Source organism: Uloborus diversus, chromosome 4 (assembly GCF_026930045.1).
Source record: "Uloborus diversus isolate 005 chromosome 4, Udiv.v.3.1, whole genome shotgun sequence".
Taxonomy (NCBI): domain Eukaryota; kingdom Metazoa; phylum Arthropoda; class Arachnida; order Araneae; family Uloboridae; genus Uloborus; species Uloborus diversus.
Genome location: NC_072734.1, coordinates 34,863,340 through 34,882,988, shown reverse-complemented (window position 1 = coordinate 34,882,988; position 19,649 = coordinate 34,863,340).

Genomic DNA, 19,649 nt, shown 5'->3' with positions numbered 1-19,649 from the left:
AGGCATTCGAATGAAACCCGGTCACAAGTGGAACACAACGGCAACGATTTTATTGACTCAAGCATAGTTGCTAAAATTGTTGGCACATTTATTCCTTTGTGCCATTAGTCAGTCTATTCCATCTTTGAGGAAGCTAGTAGGCTGCTATTTGAGCCAGGCCTAGACACTGTCATACACTTTCTCGTCTATTGTGAACAGATGTCCGCAATCACTTTTCAGAATAACTTGTTTCAGAGGTCTAAAAACATCTGATTTCTGAAACATCTGACCTATGAAAGTCACACGGTGAAATTCTGGGCTGTTTTGTGGATGTTCCAGCGTTTCCACCGAAACTGCTGCAGTGTCGTCTTCACCGCATTTCCTGTGTGTGGGCACCTTTGGACAACATGACAGGCCGTTTTGACTTAATGGTCCGTCTAAGGTTCTGTAAAGTGGCTGTATAACACTAGGCATGAATGGTGGTTCCCCGTTCCAGAAACTCGACAAGCAGTGGACCCTTGTTGTCAAAAACAACGACAGTTTCAGTTGTCGACGAAAACTTCTGTGACCACCTACTTTTGCGCATGCGTCAACCATTTCGCATGCGTCAGTCTCTCTACCAATACCTCCATTCACGCAGTTACATGACACCCTGTAACGTCTAATGTAAAGCTAGACGCACTAACTGGATTTCATTTGAATGAATCTTATATATCACACCATTTACGATAGCAGTGATAGCAAAGCGATATATGCAAGATTGGCTCTAGAAATATTTACACGTTGAAGCGATTAGTTCTTGTTACTTACCATTTTAATACACGTGCTGGTTTACACGTGTTGATCACAAATGTACTTCAGTCGAAAACTTTGTCAGAGGAAAGTAAATTAACCCCTTAGCTTCTCTAACGTTACAAGATATGGTAGACAGTTGTGCTTCTAGAACTTCAATTTTGAAAATCTTCCGGAGACGCACCTGCCGCGAAATTATCTCCTGTCTAACAATCGATCTTGAAGATATTGACCGTTTAATATTGGGCTTTGGAACTTTAATTCGAAATTTTTTCAAAAACAGTTCAAGGTTCAATATCTTCCTTGACGTCGTCAAACATGACTTACAATTGCGTTTTTAGGACCATGGTCTACAACTGCGTTTTTAGGACTTTAACCTAAACAAAAAAAAAAAAAAAAATCCCGATATACCCCCAAAGCCCCCTTCATCTAATTTTACTGAAGATCGTATAAAACTGCGATAAAAAAAAATACCTGACGAAAATTCCTGATTCATACTTTTCCCCCTAAATTTACCCCAGATGATTGAAATCGTGTTTTTAAAATTTCATCATATAAAATATTCGAACAGAGATCGCCAAACAGCAACCGCAACTCCCCCCTAAGACCACCTAAAAATAATCTAAAATTTGATTTCGAAAAATTGTGTGTGATGAACCCTCAAGGGAGATCCTTAAGAGCACCAATTAGTTTTCTAATTTTGAGTTGGCAATACTGAGATTTTTACAAAAGTATGTTGCTTTATTGAATCGTGGTTATTCGAATGTTCGTCTACCGCCCATGTTGAATTTCGGAATGAGCCTCTTTTTGCTTTAATTTATAATATACATATTTTCAAAGGTTCAAATTAAAGTTCTAACAACTTTAAAATGTTGAACTGTCGTTTCTTTACAATGGAATAGAAATTGTTCTCCCAATTATATACAAGCTATTTCTTTAGTGAATTGAACAGTGATCGTTCCTTCCTTGAATATCTCTGAATCATTTCCAATAATTAGTAATTCTTGATGTTCTACACTCGTATACAAAAGCGTCATCGTAAAGTTTGGATTTATTTGTTATATAAATATTTAAGTAAATATATTGTTTGAAAACTTAATACTCAGCTTTTTTTTTTGTGTTTGATAAAGACATTTTTAGTGATAAAAAAAGGGACTTTTTAATTACGACCACTGACGGTATTTCTAATAATTACATAAAAACTGAGAATAATAGGAAGAGGTTAAGTTAAAAATTAAAGGACCCAAAAGAAAGTTGCATATTGTCCCAGAAATCCTAAAGATGGGCATGAGCAGTGCTCAATATAGTTAATTGTTCTGCAGTTGGTACTTCCTTTTTAAATACCATAGTATAAAACAACAAGTATCATCAATCGAAACATAGAAGTACTATTTTTTTAACCACAAGTTCAGTTCAGCTTTTGCTTTATCTTAAGTTCAAAACCAAACACATACAGTAAAGTAATGACTATCAATATATTTTATGTTGTTTGCTTTTCCAGTGGTGCAACGTTCTGTCTGGAACTCAGTGGTAATATAAGTTATTTATCCTGAAATAAAGGAGAATTGTTGGGTGAAGGGAAAAATAGGAGCTTGATATCATTAAATCTCTAGATAGATGATAGTAACTGTAATTTGTTTCTACTCAATGGCGTTGACTGTATATTGAAATAAACTTTCTTGGAAATTAAAGAATTTTAAGATAACCTACCTTACCTACCACTGACCTACGTATACAACAAAAAACTATCCAAACATAAAATTTATTTAAGACACCCGCACAAGAAATAAAACTTATAATTTTCATATATATATATATATATATATATATATATATATATATATATATATATATATATATATATATATATATATATATATATATATATATATATATATATATATAATTTTTGAGGAGGCATTTTTGTTTTGTTTTGTTCTATTCTTAAATCGCTGATATATAAAATCAATTTTCGGCTTTAAAACAAGACTACTCTTTTAAAGTTATCATTATTACTTAAAAATCTTCTTAGAAAAATGTAAAAGTAAACACTTTCTAAAAATTATCATAAAATACTTTAATGACTCTCTACTTGAGCCATATTACTTATCAAGAAAAATAACAGCGAGTTTTTAATATCAAATAGCACGCCTAGCCAATATATTTCTTGTCTTCGGAGACTAAAAACGCCGCTATTTTTCCAGTAAATACCATCAATTATTCAGTATGAGTAAGAAAGATATAGCCTCGTTATGAGAGAAATGTAAATGAGAATTTATGCCGTTATTCCGTGACAAAACTGGTTTCTGGAACGAAAGACTAAGTTATAGATTTACTCTTGAGTCTGTAAGTTTTTTTTTTTTTTGAATAAAGGCATGGTAAATAAATACTTGTTAGAAAACCATAACGATTTTCTAAAATGTCAGGAAAAATCCTTGCCTAATGGTAGCTTTGTGATGTATGCACCATATTTTGAACAATAATTAACGTGTAAATGAGAGGTAACAGTGAAAAAGAAAATAAAGTTTTGATTTGTAAATTCAAATAAATTTAAATTACACTAAGGGTTTTTAAGAAAAACCACCAGACTTGTCTGGAATATTTGTATTTGAGATTCCAGTGCCCTAAAATAGTCATGGACGCAGCACGACCTTACATTTGTTCTGGAGATCCCATGCCAGACCTTGCAATAGACCCCCTTTATTTTTTGTCGAGCTTAGAAATAGGTTTGCAAATATTTTTTTTCAGCTCGGGCATCTTTGCTGCAGTACTAGTGACGGACTTAATGTGTCGAAAATATCGCCATTGGGATTGGCCAGCACCACATTAGGACCCTGGAAGAAATCAAAACTGCGCTTCTAAAATCTTTAGGGGGACAAAAGGGGTCATGAAAAATGTATTGCGACGATCCTCCAAATGTATAAATCCGTTACGGAGTGACCCCTAGCTCCCCATTAGGGTATTTGAGAACGAGAAATTTTCTTGTCGAACCTCACGGAACACACATATTCCGGATTACATATACATTTACTCACACTCTACGCTTAACTGATATCGACAAAGTAATGTGACCACCACTGGTTGTGTTTTGATGCGCAGCAGTTTGGGGAGAAGGAAATAAGAAGGAAACGGAATTCATAAAACCATACCTGAAGAATTTCTCTTTAGCTACATATACGTATACTGACTCTCAGTATTGTTGGAATTCTGTAACAACAATTAACACATGCTGAAAAAAGTTTCCATTTCTGGACTGTGAAAAAAATCTGTATATATTTTTTAATAACTACAGCTGTAAGATTTATGTGAGAAAACCTGTGCTGTGAAATTAGAATTTTTTTATCATGTGCACCAAGAAACCAATTGAAATAGATCTAAAAAATTTCAGAGCTAAACGACAACCAGTACGTGAGTAAATAGGGGAAAAGGGAGCATATGTGAACATAGTATGTTTTACTAGGATAACGTCGAGCAAAAAATCTTTAAAAAATACTCAAGTAATAGCAGTACCGGCTTTACTTTTTAAACAAACTTTCAGAGAAAGGAGCTAGTTTATGACTTTTATCAGTCTTCTTCGTGTTGAAACATATTTTAAACTAACTAATAAGCTAAATTTAGTTATTGCAAACCATTATATGAACCTTCACGTAAATTTATGCCAATGTTTAAAATTTGTAATTAAACTAAAAATTCTTTACTTTTTAAAATTGGTTCTAAGGTAGATGCCGGGGCACTTGTGAACGCAACCTGTAGGGGCACATGTGAGCAACTCCCATATCCTCTCCGCAAATATAAGTATTAGGGTAAGAATATTATAAGAGTTAAAAGAGATGTAGAGATTTATAATTATTTTTTTGCTGCAATCAGTTTGTAAATTTATTATTAATTGCTATTACATAATTGCTTATTATTTATTTTACTATTCTTTTTTAATTCGTTAATTACTAAATACTTATCTAAAAATATAGTGGTATATAATATGTAGAAGAAAAAAAAGACAAAATATTTTTTTTAAATCAAAAACTGAAGTTTAGAAAAATTTTAAAATTCATCATCATATTCTTATGAAGCTTAAACGCAATATATAACAAGAACATACTTTACATAATAAAATATTCATTTTGTTGTTTAGTCTCATAAGATTTTTTGTCTATCCATTGATTAGAACATGCTATGACACTTTAAAATTTGACAGTGAATGGAGTTCTATAATTCAGGAAAAATATTTTCTATGACAGCTACTGTAAAATTCAAATTGACACAGTCTAGGTTACAAGCTCTTGAATGTAATAAGTATATACGCATATGCTTCATTATAACGAGTTTTTCGTTGAAATTATGATGCTCGTCCTGCATTTTTCAATCGTGTTCACATGTGCCCCAAGCTTGATCGCATTTGTCCGTTTAGGGGCACATGTGAACAATTGAAGACATTTTTTTTAAATTCCATAAAATAAGAGAAATATTTTTAAAAAAAATCTGAAAAAATTGCATGGCACAAAGAAAAGAGGTCTCAGAGATGACATAGTACACTTGAAATGAATTGTTCGACTCTTAACTACAATCTAAACGAGCTGGTGTGTGCATCACATGACTTCCTCTTACGACAATTTAATGATAATGGCGCCTCGGAGTAAGCATGGAAACACTAACTGTTTTCACCCCTAGTTTCTTGCAAACCGAAGCAAAAAATTTTTTACACAGATTTATTTCCCCATTATTGGCAGTTTTAATGTGATTCAGTGGTTAACTCTTTAAATATCACCAACATTGGGCAAATTAAAGCCAGACTTAAAAATTAAAAAAAAAAAAGTTGGCGACAAAACTTGGCAGTTAAAAGCTTGGCGATATATCACCAAGTGTTCGACAAATTATAACACGACTTGAGTTAGAATTGTAATTAACAATGATTTCTCCCAAAAAAGTGTAAAAGACTCCCGTAGAAACATCCGAATGCAGCCAAAAGAGAAGGTGCCCAACTAGACCCCACTAGGAGTCTACGTACCAAATTTCACCTTTCTAGGACATACCGTTTTTGAGTTATGCGAGATACACACACACTTACACACATACGCACATACCGACGTCACGAGAAAACTCGTCGTAATTAACTCGGGGATCGTCAAAATGGATATATTGGGCGTCTGTACGTTCCTACGCATGTATCTACTTGTAGTCGAGTCGAAAAAAAAATCTGAACATTCTTCGGGGTTGAGCAAAATGGAAATTAAGGTCGATTTTTAAGTGAAAATTTTTTCGCGAATACAATACTTCCTTTTTTGTAAAAGGAAGTAAAAACTGTCCCGTCTTGTTATGTAAACTCATTAATGTACAGTAGTGAAAAAACTGCAACTGATGAAAAATTTCACATCTTAGTCTTTTTTAAGAAATAAGAGAACACTCGTTTTGTAACTTTTGTCACAAAAAATGTGTGCTTTAGTTGACAGTTTTCAATAAAAATTAAATTACCCATGCATTTAGGACCCCAGTAATAAATTGACGAAACCCAAAGCGTTTTTGATCGCAAATGCTAATTTAATAAACTCTCATAAAACCTAACTTTCATTTATGTGAAACTGTTTTACTTTTGAAAAAAATATACAAACATAGAACCATGTGGTCGGCAATAACTATACCATTTATCCTATTTAAGATTGTCATAAACACCTAGTTAAGCAAGTGTGTTATGCAAAGTGACAAATAAAACTTCATTTTAGATAAAACCCAAACTAAAGCTTAGTAAAAATTGTCCCCATGCGTAGTTTTAAAATCAATTCTGGAGAAAAATTCTACCTTACTACGCGCATATTTCTCAAGTGAAAGCAAACACTACTCTTGAGGAAACAAACTGCGACAAGAAGTATAATAATCAATATTAACAGGATGAATTTTCCTGAAGGGGAAACTTCCTTATCTGAAAATTACACACACACTTTTTAGCATCGATTGGGAACACAATCTTACCATTTATCTCATTTCTCATGGAAAAAAAGGTACTGTTGCTTCCACTGTAAATATCATCCATTATTTAGCTCAGTCTATGACGTGGTACTTGAAGGCTCAGATAAGCGGAAAGGATGCTTCGGTATGTGTTGTTGTGGGTGAATGTAGCCTTCGGTATCAAAACCCGAATCTCAAAAATTGATATTTTCCGCAAACCTTCTTTAAAAGAAATTGGTTCTTAGTTTATTACGGAACCAAACATTTTTCCATAGCAAGCAGTTATACTTTTTGTTTATTTCATTTGTAAAGAACAAATATTGTGAAAGTGAAATAAGTGAAAACACTCCGTAATAAAACACAAAATGTGTAGCGACTAATTTATTGGATTATTTGAAAATCGCGCCATGAAAAAATAGGGCTAGTCACAAAAACTCATATGATATGTTATTTAGGTATGAGAACATGAATAACTGAATTGGTACGAGTTCTGACTGTTCTTTGATTTGTTGCTGACATAAGAGCTCTCAAGTAAAAAAATAAAAAATGCGTAACTGCTAATGAGTTGAAAGTAACATCCATTGCCATTAAAAAATGGAACAGCCAATATAACTCACATGATATGTTATTAATTTATTAGAAATTAAATAACTGGATGTGTGATTTGAAAAATAGTTAAACGTCAAAACTAACTTCCAACAATCGATATTTTTCAAATGAAACCTTAAGTACAACTAAATTATTCAGAAAACGAGTATTACGCTATCTAGAGTAAGTCTGGCGATCTTTCCCCGTCTGATAAGTTGCCCCAGTAACTGTATTTCACGATTGTAACAACAGAGTGCGCCTGTGTCAACTTTTTCAAGGGGATTTGTGTATAAAGAAGCAACACGCATATACTAAAGCCATTTTCAGCGATTTTTCAATGGTATTTAGAGCTTCTGAGCAAAGTGAAAGGTAGGAATGACATTTTTTAACGCTTGATCTAAGATTTTACCTTTAAGAACTTTTAATTAACTAGCGTTCAAATATCATGTTCAATTATCGGTTTATACAGCAAAAGAGTATCATAAAGAAGGCTGTTAGTATTAATTGCAGCCATATTGGCTTGCTGTTTGAACAAGAGGTGGTGGGGCAATTAACCTTGCCAAAAAGGTAATATGCCCCACCTGAATGAAGTTTATTTGCCCCACTGATGACTTGGCAGGGTAATATGCATACATTTAATATGTTTTACTTTGGCTGAAGCATTATTTATTATGACAAAAAACTAATATAGCTATGTATTATTTAGGTACGTGTCTGCATTTGGGGGGGGGGGGGTGTTTGTATGTACAAAGAAAAGAAAAAATTGTTTCTAGCATACTTGTTTTTAGTTGAACTGGGACAGTTTTATCAAAAGTTTAGAAAATGTTATAAAAACTGAAGAATAGAAACAAACCTTTGCAAAAATTTGATTAATATAGCGCTAATTCAACGTTCATTTTAAAAATTTACTGCTTGACTATTACAGGAAAAATGCATCGCTCCCTTTCATGGATTCTTTAATATTTAGACAATTTACGTCATTTACGATTCATTCTTAGCAGAGTCAGAAACCAATCACTATATTTTTTTCAATTTGACGGAACATTTACGCAATTTGACAACAACATCAATCTGAACATTATTTTCAAAGTCATTTCGTCAAATAGAGTGAAATTTTTGTGGCATTTAAAGATCATTTTCTGATTGTAATTGCATAACATTAAAATATATTTATATTTTTTCTGTGCAATGAAAATTATCTTATTTAATTGCCAAAAAGGTTGCTTCAAATTGCTGTATTTTCCAACCATTGAGTCGCGACCGCAGGTGGAATCGTAACTTTATTCTTACCTTTTAGATGTACAATACCGTAATGCCTCAAAGTTACGCGTTGATGGTACCAAATTAGGAGATTGGGTAATTCGAATTCGCGTAAGTCGAGGGGTGTTATTTTAATTTCCATTATTATTGTTTATATAAAGATTAAATGGAAACAAATCAATTAAATAAAGAATAAAGGATTGAGGCCAATATTTGGCGTTATTTCGAGTTAAATATATGTGCATTTAAGGAAATCATGAATTATTTCTTAGCTACGAGATAAAAAAAATAAGAAACCACGTTATTCCGAGGCCGTGTATTTTGGCGAAGCTTAGGGGAAGGTCGTTTAGTATCGGACAAGGGCTGCTTCTTAATTTCGCCGCAAGGGGCAGCACGTACTGGGTCAACATAGTGTGCCATATTGAGGAAGAAACCCACAGACGTCATATTGGTTCAAATCAGACGTTCGTTCTGGTGTGCAAAGCTAGTTGTTTGTTTGTTGAGAGAATTGCAGTGCACGAACTTAACTTCTGGGGCATATATTTACACATAGAGTAAGTTATATTGTTTCATTGTTAAATAACTGTAGTTTTACAGTCGTGTTGTATCGGACAAACCAATTTCGGGTTGTATCGGACAAAGTTACTGGCACCAAAATAAGATATAGACGGTGTTTTTCTTTGTCCAACAGGTTGAAATGGAAAAATCACGACATAAATGGGATGAGCGAAACAAATATGAAAGAAGTCATTGAAAAAGTTGCACTTGTTGGAAAAAGTTTTAAAATTTAGCAGAGGAGAAAAAAAGATTGAGAGAAGAGAAGCACCAAAAAAAAAAAAAAAAAAGAAAAAAAAGAAAAAAAAAGAAAGGGGAAAAACCCAAACCAAAGAAACAAAAAATAGTTCAACCTAAAATGAAAAACAAACAAAACACTAAAAGAAAGTTAAAGCATGATGATAAGCCGCAGGAAAACGAAGAGCTGACTCACTGCATAATTTGTAATGAGACATTTGAAGAAGATTGGATCTAATGCCAAACGTGTAAGGTTTGGGCACATGAAAAATGTACTCAGCAACAACCGGACAGTCTTTACTACACATGTGATTTTCGTTCCGAAGTTTAAAATGAATTTATTTCAATTAGACCTAAACCAACCATAGACTATATTTTTCAACTTTTATAAAAAGTATTACTTATTTTCAATTTTAGACTTGTATACTATTCTAAGTAACCAACTACTTGGTTTGTTTCATTTTTTTGGCACATTAAAATGTTATTTCTGAACTATTTGTTTTTATTTCAACATTGTATTGTTTTGTCCGATACAATCCTCCAAAATTTAAAATTGGCCAAAAATCGAGTTGGACAAAAATTTGTTTAAAAAATACGACTTCATGTTTTTTTAATCAAAGTTCAATTTATGTTAGGTAACTTAGTACAGCATAATTTAGTGTAAAAACTAATTCTTTACAAATGAAACAAAAAGTGTTATGATTGAAATGGCTTAGGTATCCGATACTATCCGACCTTCCCCTAAGTAGGGAAATTACTTACTACACAGTTTAAAACCTTTTACATAAGGGGGGGGGGGACATTATTTTCCTTTGTAGTAATGGTAATTGCGGTTAATCTTTTTGAAAAATGTACACTTTAAATTTAGGTTAATATAAGTACTGCAAATATAGGTTAAAAAAATATTTTAACCTGTATTTGCAATTTAGAATTAAATTGATTTTGATTTTTCATTTAGTTGCCCACATTATAATTTGCATTTATTTCAACTAATTTAGTCAATTAATACACTTTCTTACTAACAGCAGCATGTTTTGCAATGCTGGTCAAGTGGGGCATTTTACCTGGTGTAGTGGGGCGAATTGTCTGACTGTCAAGGTAATATGCCCCAAAGCTGCAGTTTTGTTTTTTTGCAATAAAAACTTTTATTCGTAGTTTTTGACCACGATAAATTTTACACAACATCTGCAACTACATTAAGAGAGGCGGTAGGTATTATCTTTTAATTTTCGTTAACATATTTTTTTCTTAAATTTTCTGCTTAGGTGGGGCAAGATCGCCGGACATACTCTATCTAAGCATAAGTACCAATAATTACGTGAAAGTATAGCTGTGCTCTTAAGCAAAATGTTTTAACAGTTGAACAAAAGATTTTATTTACAGAATAAACGATAATATAATACATAATCTGAATCAAATATCGTCAAACTCCCTTATAACAAGCACAAAGGTACCGAAAAATATGACGCTTAATTGAATGATACTGAAAAATTGCAAAGGTCCAATAATAATTCTTCTCATATATATATATTTTTTATTTTACTGAGCCAAAGAAGTCTCTCATTTTGCTTTAAAGTATCCTATCACTGTGTTTTATTTTTTAAGTTATACTCCTGGCGAAAAAAAAAAAAAAAAAAAAACTTTGTAATTTTTCTGCGCTATCAAACACATTGAATTTGTTGCAGGTAATTCATAATAAAATTATCTGTACTTGTTGGCATGATCGTCACTTTCATCTCTTTTAGCTTTAATTTTAGCTACAATGTCATCAACAGCAGGTATCCAACTGTCATAAACATATATCAAAATTTCGAACGCGTCTCTACTTTATGAAACTTTATAATAGAAAAGGGGCAGCTATCACTTTTTATCAGGATTCAAGACCTATCACTAACTTTCGACCGACCTTGAAATGTTACAGTTAAACGCGTTTATGACTTTTTGCAAGACAATATTAGCGGAACTGGAAAGTCAAAATAAAACTTATGAATCACAAAAATATTGCTCGATATAATTTACTTTTAACTTAAGCTTTCTACACACGAGGCAACCAATTTATTTGAATCAACTTTCAGACCGGCGATTATTAAGAGTGCAACCTGGAGAACAGTGAAGAAAACGTCCGGAATCCTTCACACGCCGGTCAATAAATTCATCAGGCACATGTGCCCCTACGTTTATCATCTCGATGAGTTGAACCAACTTTTTGTTTGTTCACATCATGGAGAAATTACCAAGCATTCACTCTACACACGACTAAACTAATTGAGTATATTCGGTTCTAATTGAACAGCGTTGTAAAGCATCTGCTCGTAAAAATTCGGATTGTAAAAATAAAGTTGATTTAACTAAGTTGCAGCGTGGGAAGACGACGAAAAACACCAATTAGCTTGTTGACAGGCAGCATTTTCAAAAATTAATTCAAATAAAATAACTCGTATGTAGTAGGCGAGTAGGCATAAGTATTTCTGATTTCCTCTTAAGTCAAGGCTTGTTATAAGATAATTTGATTGCAGTCTTTATCTATGTAACATAATGGTTCCATTTGCTAAAAAGAGTATCATTATTTTCAAGCGGAACGAAAACATATTTCAAATACTAGTTTTAGAATTGTTTTATTGCACCTTATATATATAATTACAATCCCCCTATATATATATATATATATATATATATATATATATATATATATATATATATATATATATATGCATTCCCTTTTATGTAAAAATGATGTATAATTTTGCTAGTTTTAAATATGGCTAAACGTTAAGAATAGCTGTACATGAGAAAGTGGCTCATTTGGAAAGATGCTTCATTTGTTTCCCTTTTGCAAGCACTAAAACTATAATAAAAATTAAATTTTAACTATTCAATTGTTAAACCACTCAAAATTTTGCTAAACCTAAATTAAATGAAAAATGTTTCTATAAATTATTTATAACGAAGGTGATCAACTTCTGCCAGTGAATTCATCTGTTTTGTTGAAAAAAATATTTGAGTATAAAAGGATCGTAATTTAGTAGAAGTGTTTTTCTCATTGAATATGACATTCCAACCTGATGAACGAGGGATAATCCTTTACTTTCGCTAAAATATTTTGGAAATCAAATATTGCTCACTTTTATATTTTGACGCTTCTAAATTAGATCTCTTATTATTATTAGATCTCTTTTTTATTTTTGGCAGCTCATAAGCAATCGTAATTGCATTATGTGGATGGCAGAGTTTTCATTGCATTTCAGAGTAATTTCTCAATTTTACTTTGATGAATCATGAAATGATATTAATACGGTTTTCTTGTACGTGTCACAAAACTTAATACCAAGCTTTTGATTTTGGTTGACAGTTCAATTGCGTAACAGATATTATTAGAAAGGTGAAGGTTTATAATAGTTTTCAATTATGAATTGTTTTATATATTCGGGTCTTTAAATCAAAGTCAAATTGCGAATTCTGTCAGAACCAAACGAGTTGACTTTCCCGCAGTACAGTACCGATTTTTACATATTTGGTTTGGCCTTACACAGCTGCGCTTTGCGCAAATTATTTGAAACCTATTCAAGAATTCACTTTTTTATACAAAAAGGACTCTCTTTTTATAATTTTAAGAGTTAAGTTTTAGAAAATTGATAGTGAATGTTTGTGAATCCATTCATAGAAAAAACATTATTTAAGTTTGTTTTATTATTAAGATCTACAAGCGTGAAGAATTGAATGATGGAGCTGATTTATTACAAAAGGTTTATCATAGATTGACTTTTGAATCTGAATAGGTAAAATCAAACTAAATTTTTATACAAAATCTTTTAAAAGGCACGTAATTGTAAGTTATTTAATATGATTTGCTACGAATTTTATATTGTTAAAAATTTGTGATAGATTTTGAATCTTAGCAAAGTAGTTTTTATCTAAAATAAATAACTTGCAATTCATTCTCTTGAATGAGGAATCAACTCTTTGGTTTTAATTTCCAAACTCTTATTTTTCCAAGAAGAAATACATGTAGATCTTAAAAATAAGCTTTTGATACTTTAATTGAACCAAAGAAAAATAAATAAATAAGTAAATATTAATAGTGATGCTTACGATAAATATTTTCTTCTGTTTTTGGGATCTAAAAAAATACGTTTTAACTGTTGGAAAAAAATCAAACGTTACAGTTTATATTATTTTAAGTCAAGTATTTAATTCAGAATTTCTAATCTTTCAGCTTAAGTCGGAATTTCTTCTTAATTAACTTTTTTTAAAGAAATTGGCCTGTGTGATCAGACATCCTAAAAGACAAACTTACATGAAAAGTCTAATGTTAAGATTTTTTGATTTAATTACACTAAAATAAAAATTTGTTTAAAAAAAAAAAAAACTTATGGGAGGAAAGTGTTTCGGCTCTAACAAAAAATATCTTGTTCGAAACGATCTATATTAAAGTTTTCTAAGGAAGACCCACATGGAAGGAAAGTTGAACGACTGACCATCGGTCTAAATAAGAGACATTTAAACTACGTTACAAAAATTTTCAAAATTTTCACGATTCGTAGTAATAACCACTAGTAGTTTTTCATCCTGTTTTTAAAAGTAAGAAATCAAGCTTCTTTTACATTTTCGTTTTTTAAACATATTCTTTTTTAAAATTACTATTTTTTATTTGCTTACATTGAGTGCGGAGTCATAATTATCTGAAAAATGTTCAAAATATAAACGTGCATTTCTATTTTGTTTGTTTCTTTAAACTTCTTTCAGCATATGTATACATTTGTAAACGAGCTGATGTGTGCATCACATGACTTCCTTTTACACCAATTTAATGTTATTTCTCTACTATTGCAATTTTAATGTGATTCTCTCTCTAACTCTCTAAATATCACCAACAATGGCTACATTAAAACCAGATTTTAAAAAAAATAGCCAAATTTGTCGCCAAGTTGGCGAAAAAATTTGGCAACAAAACGGCTACCAAAAGACTGGCGATATATCGCCAAGTGTCCGCCAAATTGTAACACCACTTGAGTTTGCATCGAAATTAACAATGAATTCCCCCCAAAAAGGGGCAAAAGTCCCCGTTAGAAACACCCGAATGCAACCAAAAAAGGAGGTGCACAACTAAACCTCACTAGGAGTCTACGTACCAAATTTCAACTTTCTAGGACATTACGTTCTTGAGTTATGCGACATACATACGCACATACGTACATACAGACGTCACGAGAAAACTCGTTGTAATTAACTCGGGAAACTTCAAAATGGATATTTCGAGCGTCTATACGTTCTTAGGTACATATGTACGTGTGGTCGGGTCGAAAAAAAAAAACTCAGCATTCATTTGGGGGTGAGCAAAATGGAAATTAAGGCCGATTTTTGAGTGAACATTTTTTCGCGAATACAATACTTCCTTTTTTGTAAAAGGAAGTAAAAAAGAGTCACCACTGAGCTGAATATATGTTTTTTTAATCTCATTCTTATAAAATAACAAATCAGGAATGGCTAGGTATATTTGGCAGGAGAACAATTAATTTATAAGAAGCACAAAAAAAAAAAAAAAAAAAAAAATCGTCGCCAAGTTGGCGAAAAAACTTGGCGACCAAAAGCTGGCGATACGTCACCAAGTGTTTACCAAATTATAACACCACTTAAGTTTGCATTGATATTAACAATGATTTCCCCCCAAAAAGGTGCAAAAGACCCCCTTAGGAAACTCCGAAAGCAACCAAAAGGGGAGGTGCACAACTAGACCCCACTACGAGTCTATGTACCAAATTTCAACTTTCTAAGACATACCATTTTTGAGTTATGCGAGATACATACGCACATACGCACATACGCACATACGCACATACACACATACGCACATACATACAGACGTCACGAGAAAAGTCGTTGTAATTACCTCGGTGATGGTCAAAATGGATATTTCGCGTGTCTATACATTCTTAGGCACTTTTCCGCATGTGGTCGAATCGAAAAAAAAACTCAACATTCATTTGGGGGTGAGCAAAATGGAAATTAAGGGCGATTTTTGAGTGAAAATTTTTTCGCGAATACAATACTTCCTTTTTTGTAAAAGGAAGTAAAAAGGCTGGATGATGCTTTCTGAAGAATAAATAATACTGATGCTATAACTATTAAAAAGTTGAAGATAACCATATTTTTCTTTATCTTAAACGAATTACCTGCGGATGCTAAAAGAGTTTATTCCGTATGTTTTCTTAAAAACGAATATCAAAATTTATCTTTCATCAAAAATATGCCATTTTTTCCTTCACTGTCCAACATTATTCCTTATTTATTTTTGTTTTAGTTTTTTTATCAGTTCATTCTAAAACCGTCTGACAATTTAATGAATAATACTCATACATCCAAATTCCGAGTTGTTGACCTCCTTAAGTGAGTATTGCTTTCACTGGATTACCCAATACCCTGGTGTCCAACCTGCGAAAACAATGATAAAACAGGAAGATCAAAAGCACTAAGACTTGCTTTTTTTTCCACAATGGCTCTGAACAAAAAAAAAAAAGGCATTAAGCTTAGTTACGTCGAAAGAGAAATTTCTGAAGTAGATATTAGATCAAAGTTCTAAACCTAGTAAAATAGAGAACAGGAACTTTTTGTATGATGAAAGAAGGCTGTGTCGCTTTTTATGGAAGCTCTAGGTAACAGTTTTTATAATTTAGTTTCACTGCTCAACTTATGTATCGAATACATAATTGTAATAATTACATTGATTCGGATTTATGAGAGTTCTAATTAAAGACTTGGATGCAAGAAATGGACAACTTTACTTTTTGCTAAAATTAAGGAACCAGAAAGAAAAGTTTTAAAATCTTGCTGCTGAAGATTTGTAGCTGATATTATGTTATAAACTACCTGTATGATAAGTAGATAATTGTTTTTTTTTTTTTTCATTCTCCTAAGATGCATCCTGTTCCAACTTCTTTTTGTATCTGTCTTCTAGAACAGAGGTTCCCAACCGGTGGTTCGCGAACCCCCAGGGGTTCGCGAGGTGCAGGAAGGGGGTTCGCGAAAATTTCGGTGCAATGGTGGATTTTTCCTAGTTTGGTAAAAAATTATAAAATATTCAATTTGCACACATAGTTACTAAATTTTTTTTCTTTAATTTGAAAACGCGCCAGACTCTTGTATTAAGCTCAAAAAAAAAAAAAAAAATCTTTCAGCGGTTTTATAATCTTGGTTAAAAAGAAATTTTCTCATTTTTTTTTTTTTCGATAGACAACAAAAAGAGATATCCTTCCTTCTTTATTGCGAGGCGCCATGCAGAAACGTTGTATTAAGCTGTAGCGGGGATCACGATGACCTTAAAAAGGCGCCATCGCGTGGAGTCGATCAAACAATATACATAATATACATATGTCGAAAAAAATAAAGAGTTCTCAAACAATGCATCATAGGGGTATTATTTCTAATCTGGTTGAAATATAACTCGGGAATTTCCGTCGAATTCAGTCATCGAATAGCAGACATGACAGCAAAAAGCTTCAAACTTAAAATTTATTACTGGATTTTACCCATCTGTTCGTTTTCAAAAATATATAACATCAGCATGCTCATAGTTCTGGAGAAATAGTTATTAACAGACGTATTTAGAGATACTTTAGAGATGCTTGAAAACAAGTGATTTTGTTTGCAATCGGTTTTTGCTACGTGAACTTGCTACTCTGTTTGTGAAGTTATAATCGTGTTGGTAATTTTTATGATTTAATAACTTTCTGCTGTTATGGATCGATGTTTGAAAACTGGTAGTTTGGTTGAGCGACAAATGGACAAGCAGTCAATCGATCAACCCTCAACATCAGCAGTAACTTTCGAATCAACACATGATATTGAAATAGATAGCTGTAATGAACTGCCGCCTCCCCCGACTAAACAGAAAAGTGAACTAGGGGAGAAAAAAGGAAAAAAGCGAAAATATGACAGTGACTATTTACAAATGGGCTTTTATTTTACTGAAGAAGAGTCTGAACCTAGACCGCTTTGTCTTCTCTGCAACGAAGTTCTAGCGAACAGCAGTTTGAAACCGTCACTTCTCAGAAGACACCTCGAAACAAAGCATCCGACACAAACAAGGACAAACCTATCGAATATTTTAAAAGAAAATTGGAATATAATAAAAAGTGTAGCGTCTCTACGTTCCTGTTAGAATCCAACGAAGATAGTAAAATGGCCCTTGAAGCTTCAGATCGAGTCAGTTATAGAATTGCAAGATCTGGACAGCCACATACAATTGCAGAAAATTTAATTGGACCGTGTGCTAAAGATATTGCTAAGTGTATGCTGGGAGAAAAGTCAGCAAAAAAAATTGACCTGGTTCCGCTATCAAACAACACAGTATCACGCAGAATTACTGATTTGGCAAGTAATGTGGAGAAAGAACTTGTGAATAGAATAAAAGAGAATAATTTTACGATCCATCTTGATGAGTCGACTAATGTAGCAAACGCTGCAATATTACTTGTCTATGTTAGGTATATTTTTAAGGATACAATTAAAGAAGATGTACTATTTGCAAAACCTTTGAAAACCAACACAACTGGAGAAGCAATTTTCGAACTGGTCAACAGTTACTTTGAAGAAAATGGAATAGATTGGTCTTTGTGTGTGGGTGTGTGCACGGATGGTGCAAAATCAATGACAGGAAAATTTGTTGTCTTTGTGGTGCGAGTAAAGAAAATCAACGAGAAAATTGAATGGACTCATTGCTGCATTCATAGACATGCATTAGCATGTAAGCGTATTCCCGCAGAATTATCCGCTACTTTGAATGATGGGGTAAAAATTGTAAATTTCATAAAATCACGTGCCACAAACTGCCGTCTATTTCACGCGCTTTGTGAGGAATTGGGAAGCCTTCATCCCAGTAAGCAAAATATCTTGCCTCAGTATTGCATAAAGGTTGACATGCAAGAAAAATCATCTTGCATTAATGTTGCCTCAATGTTGTTATGTTACTCCATTTATGCTGTCAGGAGGCTGCCACAATACTGACTGACGAGGTGTATGCAGCATAATATCAGGAAAATATCAAGGTAGACTGCTTTTGTAATCTTGCATACGTATTGATATGACAGGATAATATCAAGATGTTGTCATAACAGCAAGAAATCAAGGTCTACGCAAGATGATCTTGCTTTTGTAATCTTGCATACGTATTGATATGACAGGATAATATCAAGATGTTGTTATGACAGCATCAAATCAGGGTTTAGGCAAGATGATCTTGCTTTTGTAATCTTGCATACGTATTGATATGACGGGAAAATGTCAGGATACATTGACATGACAGTATGAAATCAGTACGTTTGCAAGGTGTTTTATTTGTTTATTTATTTGTATTATTTTCACTTCAAACTAGAGAATTAAATTTCATTTTTTAATTATTTCTGTTATTCTTCAAGACTGATTAGTTTTCCAGCCTAAGAATATTTTCTTAAAGCTGACATCTGATCGGAAATTCATATAAAAATATTAATAGTACTCGTAATTTAATTTAAAAAATGAAAAGTTCTTCGTTTTGCGTAATACTTGACTTATTTTTTTTAAATTTATGCTTCCAATTGTATTATAAAGACATAAAATACTTAGTAAGGAATAATTGCAAAAGTTTTTATAGCACATTAAAGAATAAAGATAACAATAAATAAATAGATACAATAAAGTACATTTCTGAATGGATGTCAGCATTGAAAATATCCTCTGGACAAAACATATGAAGTTATCTTAAAGAATAGCATAAATAATCATTGAATAAAAATAATCTTACTCGTGAGATTGAAGTTATAATACGAAATTCTCGGCTGCTGATCCTTTGTTTCAAAGTCTAAGGACGATCTCGGGCATTTCTATCATTGATCGCACAACGTCTGCGATATGGCTTGTCTTAGTACTATAGTAATCAACAAATGCAGTTATCAGTCATTCATAAGTTATTCCTAAAACAATACTATTCCACACTAATAACTAAGCAACCAACTTAGCGAAGCCTAAAGAATGCAACGCCACGTGCAGCGTGGAGCTCTATGAAGGTCGAAGGAGGAAGATAACATGCCAGCAATGCAAGGGACGCTGGGTATAAAGAACTGTGCGCATGCGCAAGTATCAACGAAATTCCCCCTGTTCTATTGTGTACTAATTACCTTGACGGCGACAGAATGAAATCAATACATCTTGACGGCGTCAACATGTATGCAATGCTGATATTGTAAGGTAATATCAATATTGGTATTTTAAGATGAATGCAATGTTGCATACGTGTTGTTATTGCAATATTGCTTTTTAATCTTTAT